Source organism: Crassostrea angulata, chromosome 10 (assembly GCF_025612915.1).
Source record: "Crassostrea angulata isolate pt1a10 chromosome 10, ASM2561291v2, whole genome shotgun sequence".
Lineage (NCBI taxonomy): Eukaryota > Metazoa > Mollusca > Bivalvia > Ostreida > Ostreidae > Magallana > Magallana angulata.
Window position 1 is genome coordinate 26,101,126 of NC_069120.1, and position 7,698 is coordinate 26,108,823.

Here is a 7,698-nt window from a genome sequence, read left to right on the forward strand (position 1 = left end):
ATTAACACAGGGCAGAAGTCAACTGATGTGTTTATGCTCGCAAGGTTAAAAATAAGATGTTCCTAATGGTATTCAAATTTTTAACTGGTTTGGTTATATAGATAATCTGTGCCTTCATGATATGTTAATATTTATATCTCCATATAAGGCAGGGGTTAGTCATTGCCATATGTGTTATATGTACTGCCATCTTTCATATTGTTGACTACAATAATCTGGCTAGTCCACCTTGTGGGGGATCTTTTTGTGCAAACCTGCTGTTTGCTTTTGGTGGCTGTTTTTGTTCAACAATATTTTTGTTGTATGTATATTTGGTACATGTTGATATTGTATACATCTTTGTTTAATATAGGGGAGGTCATTTGCTCACCTTTTATATAGGACATTCAATGTCTGGTAATTGATATTATGTCTGTTTGAAGACCTCCCCTTATTGCCTAATTTTTCTTATTAGCAAAAATAAAGGCAGTAATGCACACAACCATGTTTTATGTTTTTCTATCAATCCTAGCCAGATCAACAATATTACATAAAGGAAATTAAATCAAAATATTTTGTAACTGTTTTAATCAGAATAACAGTTTTAAATCTTAGTATGTGTTTTCTTATACAGTATAAAAAAATCTAGCAAAATATTGAACTTAACTGGTCAGCGATAATCTCCGTCCGTATTCATCGAAAGGCATTAGGTCAATAAGCCGTATATGGAAGACGCTTTTTTTCCGTCTGGAGGCGGGTCGTGCATAAATTATCTTGCACGCTTTTTGCACGGTACGGTTCGTTTTGTGAACGGGACGGTTCGCTTTGTGAACGGTACGGTACACTTTGTGAACGGTACGTTTCGTTTTGTGAACGGTACGGTTTGTTTCTTGCATGGAACGGTACGGTTCGTTTTAGAGGTGTAGTAGCACGTTTCAGGGTCTGTAAACTGCTCAGTGAAAAATGATTGTCAAACTTCAGCGAAAAATCACATACTGCACGAAATAATCATAATGATGTCATACTCAAAGTCTCACCAGAGACGATTTGGCTGTTTCTTTTAGTTAACGTACTTGACAGTAATTTAGTGAATTTTACTTACTTTTTATAATCAAATTATAAATTAGATAAAAAAAATGTTAATAGAAACAATAAAATGCTTTCTTTGATGATTCATGCTGGTTATGAAGGTAGCGATCATTGCAGAAGAATGCTAACGCAGGTTATGTATTTTTTCTACAATGATCGCTACCTTCATATCCCGAATGAATCATCAAAGAAAGCATTTTATGTTTTAAATGTATGTGATGTTCAAAACGAATATCATATATGGGACATTATAGGTTTTCACAACATTATTGGAAACGGTATGTAGACAAATTATAATGTCCATCTCCATTACAAAGTTTTCCTTCTGGATAAAATGCCCATTTTTATTTAATCATTTAATCATATGCTGCCTCCATGTAGCGAAAATTTTTTGGCATTATGACAGCAATCCAGAAATATGGAAAACTTTTGCTGTTATGAAAGCAGCTGAAGTAATATGGAGAAAAGGGTTCCTATCGATGATCAATGACATAGAAAAACCAAACAAACAATAACAAAGCAAATCCCTGCATCCCCCTCCCCACCGCCCAAAATAATCCCTCCAAAATCTAACACATTTTTAACATTTTTTGTGAGCAAAATTCAACAATTCTTTATATCAATATGTATTTCAACATTAAGGTGCACATGCTTTAAAGAAAGTCCTGCCAATCTTTAAGTACCCATTGTTCAGCGTTATGGCTTTAACAAGGATGATTGGCATTTCTAACCATAATAATTAAACAACCCCGGAACACCACCCCTGTGAATGCGCCAATGAGACAAGTTTTTGAAACAGCTATGATGAAATGTTATTACTTTTATCTTAAGACATATATCTTAGTCATAAGGTGGTTAATTAAAACTTGCCCCCGATCTTTGTATAAATGAATCACATCTTGACAATCATAAAAATATTGTTTTATTTCCCATTTAGGCTGAACCTACGACACAAGCCACGAGTGTTGAACTTTTGCATGGTGGACATGGCAGTGTATCGCACACTGTGACCACCGGATAAAATAGTCGTCTATTTTCATTTACTCGTTAACTCTCGACAAAATCCGGATTCTCATCAAAACAGAGATATTCAGCCATTCCTCCACTATGCCATTCGGAAGTCAAAAGTCTGGTATACTGCATCGTCCAACCAGAAGGACAGGATCTTTTGGCGGGAATCATCATTGTAGAGGTAGCCATTTTTGCTCGACAAACCGAGCATGGTACATCATCTTGAATGACAACGTCTTTTAAGGAAAACTGATATTCTCCTCCATAAAGATATCCAACATTGTCTTTATTATTGTGTTGAAATACAAATGGGAAATTGTCGGGAACAGGTTCGGGATGGTGAGGAAGACATAATGTGTTGGCACCACCCCCGCTGTGGGTGTAAAAACTTCCACCTGCCGTTCCTAACGATTAAAATATCAATGAATCAAACATTTCACGCTCATATCCTATTTGATTTACTCAAACTTATCCTTACAAATAACCATGCACCATAACTTATTAAAGACCAGTTAATAAACGCCTACGTGCACATACATGTGTACTAGTATTTTGTTTATCTCTCCGAATCTTTTTTTCATAGTTCAAATACAGTGAGTATACATATAGTATGCATATATAGAAGAGCGTATATTACCGTCTTTGTCAATCATTGGATTACACAGAACATGTAAAAGACACAGTCAATTCTTCCATGCATTAAATACTTTATTGTCACTTCAATGATTTCCGGAGTTAGTATTCTCAATGAAGTCATTGTTTTGATCGATCGGAAAATAGTTCACGCAAACCTACCCCAAAACTTTACAAAAGACATCAAATAACAACATAAATATTTTTTTATTATAGTTAAAGCAAGGTTAATTTTTAAACTGCTTAACAATGCATTTGAAAGCAGTTTTATAAAGTATTATTCATGTCAATCTGTACGTTGCATAGAAGGAACAACCCACTTCTTCCATTTGTGGATACACATACGTCGACCGATTTGTACCCCATACTTAAATGTAAGCGACGGAATCGGTTTTTTCTTAATGAGAGAAGGTTATAATTATCACCGTGCTCACATAAGTTTTAATCGATGTTATATAAATATAGGCATACTTAACATAAAAAAGTATAAAATAAGACCGTTTAGAACTTATACAAATATCATTAGAATTCATGTTAACTCGTCTATTGGTGTCTCCTCAAATTATTTTGTCGTTCGATCAAAACTTAAACCAGATATTATTGAGAGCACGAATTCCACCGCTTTTCACAAATTAAGACCTCTTTTGAAGATTAAGCAATCATGGAAGAATTGACGGTTCCTTTGTGAAACATGCTGATCGACATGATAACGATACATGTAATTAACGTTCCATATACAGTACTTTACCGACTTCACGCGTTAGTGTGATCGTGATCTGGTTTTTTAGTGACAAATTTAAATAAATCTTGTTCATTTGAATGATTTACGAGATGAAATAAATGCGGAAAATTTTAATAAAACTACATGTACCCTCGTCGGCGGTCTATGTTTTTAAATACTACATGTATTTTCTCTACTAGTCTAGTCCTAATTTCTAAAAAGAGCTCTAGAAATACGTTTTAACGGCAAATAATTATTATTTGGTCCAGCATGTTTTTTTCAATCATGATTAAAGTATGCTGAGTCTGAAAAAATATGCTGGCCTTCACGAAAATGGCGTTAAGTAGCTCAAAATGGCGATTCAAAATGGCGGACAGCCAGTCTTCAAATTTTTCTCTTAATGTCTCTTCAATGGGGAAAAATAATGAGAAACACTAATGAACTGATCCAAAATAGTATTTCATCATATCCAATGTGTGCGGAGTCTTACAAATTATGCTGGCTTTCCACAAATGTGGTTAATTAGGTCAAAGTGGCGATTTAAATTGGCGGATAAATTGGGCATAAAGCGTCAGACAAACAATGAATATTCAGTACAGCTAAGTTTTTAATCATAACTTAGAAGTGGATAGTAAGGAATAATATGCCATTTTCAAGAAAATGTCGTAAATTATCTTAAAAAATGGCGATTCATAACGGTGGACATCCAGATTTTATATTTTTTCCCTTTAGTTTCTTAAATGGGGAAAAAGCGAGAAACAAACAATTATAATTTTCTAAATAATTTTCAAATCATAAATAAGACATGCTTAGTCTGAGGAATCATGCTGGTTTCCACTGAAGCGTTTGCTTTTTATGTCAAAATGGCGGACAGCCAGATTTCATATTTTTTCTTATAGTTTCTTAAAACGGAAAAATGCATGAGACCAACAAATTTAATTTGGTCCAGCAAAGTTTATCAATAAACCTAAGACATGCAAAGTTTTAAGGAATATGCTACCTATGACGGAAATTCCGTAAAATAGGTCAAAATGGCGATTTTAAATGGCCTACAGCCAGATTTCATCACTTTCTATTTAAGTTTTTTTTAACAAGAAACAAAGCATTAAAACAGTTATAGTCCGGTCCAACAAAAGGTTGTTATTCATAATTAGGGTATACTGAGTTTGACGATATATGCTTAATTTTACAAAAATGGCGTTATTTGGGTCAAAATGGCGTTTCAAAATGGCCGACAGCCAAAATTGATAATTCTCTTTTAAAGCCGTTTACAGGGATGAAACGTGTAAATATTACATTATACAAATATGCACATGAAAAATTAGATTGGAACACTTTAACGAAGAAAAATAACAGTTCCATATTTTACTAAAAATTGTTAATTTTTTCCGTTTTGTCTTATTAAGGCGCATACCGGTATCTTATTTAAACATTCTGTGTTTATGATTTTCAATATCCGCCTTGTTCCTAGACCTTTCTAGGTTTTTTTAATTTATACTTTATGTACCGATTTCTTCGACCTGCAAGTTCGTGAAATACAACAAATGCTTACAAAGCAAAGTTTGAGAGAGGAGAAATATTTCTGCACTATATATAAAACTGGTGTTTTTAGGCTTTAAAGACATCGATGTCATAAGCTTATATGATAACAAAGATACAATCAGGTACTTAGGAACAGTGTACAACATGAAGAACTATTCTAGTATATGTCTGTCTCTTCCTTTAATACCTTTCCAGCAAATAAATCTAACGAATATATCATCATATACACCGGAAAAGCTCGTGATTCAAAATGAGCCGAGATCAACATATCGTCTAGCTTTATTTATAGTAATAAGTATGCGCAACATGTTTTGGGTAACCCAAAGAATTTTACTTTTTTTAACATTACTAGGGACAATTGATATACATTATATAAGGAATCAAGCTGTCTATGTCTTCGTTAAAGATACATGTGTTTGGCCAAATGTGCTGAGGAAAGTATAGCAATGCGTGTCCAAATTCAGAGGAAAAGTTTAGGCTTTTTTATGCTAGACCATGCCAGTGTTAATTTGCAACATATCTTCACAACTAAGTTTGCTGATGGATGTATGAACCTCTTTAAAGCCGATAAACATCACTGTCAATGTTGTTGAAGAGAAAATGTTTCCCTTTTATAGAACTTTGAATTAGCATTTGGTTCAATTCATTCACTGATATTGTGTGACACAACTTCTTATTTCTACAGCATATTGAGAAAATCGACATAATAAGTGAGCAGAAACAAGTATGAAAAGGGGAATTAACTGACCAGAAAATCAAAGAGTTCGAGAAGTTCTTTAGTTATATGGATAACCAAGACACGGTTGCCCATTGACACGGTTTAATTTGCTTTCTTCTTAAAATCATAGCCCAGGAATATGTCCCAACTTAGGATTTGCCTTACGTTGCTTATGAAACAAACACACACCAAGGTAATGACAGGGAGACAGACATATATAAGCATGCCTATATTACCATGCCCAGCCGAGATGGGAAAAAATAAAGTGATGGTTGTTTGTTGCTGGAACTAATGACCTAAGATATTATATCTAAAGCTTTCTTAGATTTTACTTGCAACTGCCCCACAGGTTGCAGAACCTTTATGTGTGAATGTAAACGTGCCTACTTCCCGGGTAAAGACATTTGCAAATTTCAAATCACAATCGTATCATTCAAAAAAAGATTGTATAAATAACATAATTATGTACTGTAGCTTAATAAGGGAAAACAGAAAAAAAATTTCCAAATAAAAATCTGGTGGAGTTTTTTCTATTTATACAAGTGCTCAAATTTGATTGTCAGTTACATCATTAGTATTAAAATTATGATATTCAAACATTTTCCCCATTTAAGAGGCCTTTAGTAGTCTATATAGAGATTAATGAAATTTGGCTACTAGTATACACCAATTTGAATTGCCATTTTGACAAAATTAATATTATTTTCATGAAGACCAACACATTTCATCAAACTTGGCACAACCTAATTATGATAGATATGTTTGCTAGACCAATTTGTGATTTTGTTTTGTTATTTTTTTCGATTAAAGAGACTATGAGACAAAAAATGATGAAATCAGGTGGCTATCCACCATTTTTAACTATTTATCGCGATTAACATACTTTGTTGGACTCAGCACATCTTAGTAATGATAAAATGTTATGCTGAACCTATTTATAATCGTTTGTTACCTCAATTTTTAAGACTTACGAAAATTATAAAATTTGCCTGTCGACCATTTTGACCTTGTTAGCGCCATTTTTGTCATAGCAAGCAAATTCTTCAGACGAAGCACGCCTTAATCAATATGCAAAAATAACTTTGCTGCACTAAATTATTATTGTTTTTTAATGCGTTTTCCCTAGTTTAAATTTTTTAAGAATTTTTTTTAATAAAATCTGGGTATCTGCCATTTTGAATCGCCATGTTGACCTAATTCACGCTTTTTGGGGAAGCCAGCAATTTTTTTTTTCAAATTTAGCACACTTTAGATATGATAAAATACTAAGCTGGATCATTTCATTATTGTTTGTCAATAATGAAAAGACTTTAAGAAAAAAATATAAAATTTGGGTGTCCGCCATTTTGAATCGCCATTTTGAGCTACTTAACGCCATTTTCATGAAGGCCAGCATATTTTTTTGGAAACAGCACACTTTAATTATGTTCAAAAACCATGCTGGACCAAATAATAATTATTTGCCGTTAAAAGTTTTTTTTCGACTAAATCGGACTATACTATACGTAGTGCCAAATAAATAGAAATACAATATCCTTTACTTACCAGAATAAAGCTGCTCCGTACCATTTAAGCTAAGACAAGTGTGCTTTCCCCATCTTATAAACACCGATCCTTTAAAAATTAATTCAAAGAAATCAAAGCAACAATATGCTTAAATGTCGTCGTAACTATAATTAACGAATATACCGGTATACCCTGGTTTCCAGTTTCGGATTCCATTGCCCGAAATCTACGCTTAAGATCGTCTACATCATTCCTGAGGACTTGGTTTTCTGCTTTCTGCTGGTTCACTTCTTGTTGTAAGGCGTGGATTTGAGTAATCAACGCTTCAGGGTCATTTAAAAGAAGACGTTTCTCTTCAGCAACATTTCTTTTTACAGAGATGCTTATTAAAACAAGAACTGTATGAACAAGGAATTTCATGCTAACTTTCTTTGAATAAACGAATTTACAATTTGAGATAAGGAAGCCACTTATCTTCAACGTGAGTAGAACTGATTAA

General features: G+C 33.5%; 1 pseudogene; it reads right to left on the reverse strand.

Moving 5' to 3' along the window:
- Positions 1-2,001: 2,001 nt before the first annotated feature.
- On the reverse strand, positions 2,002-7,627 carry LOC128168080 (uncharacterized; annotated as a pseudogene).
- Positions 7,628-7,698: the final 71 nt, after the last annotated feature.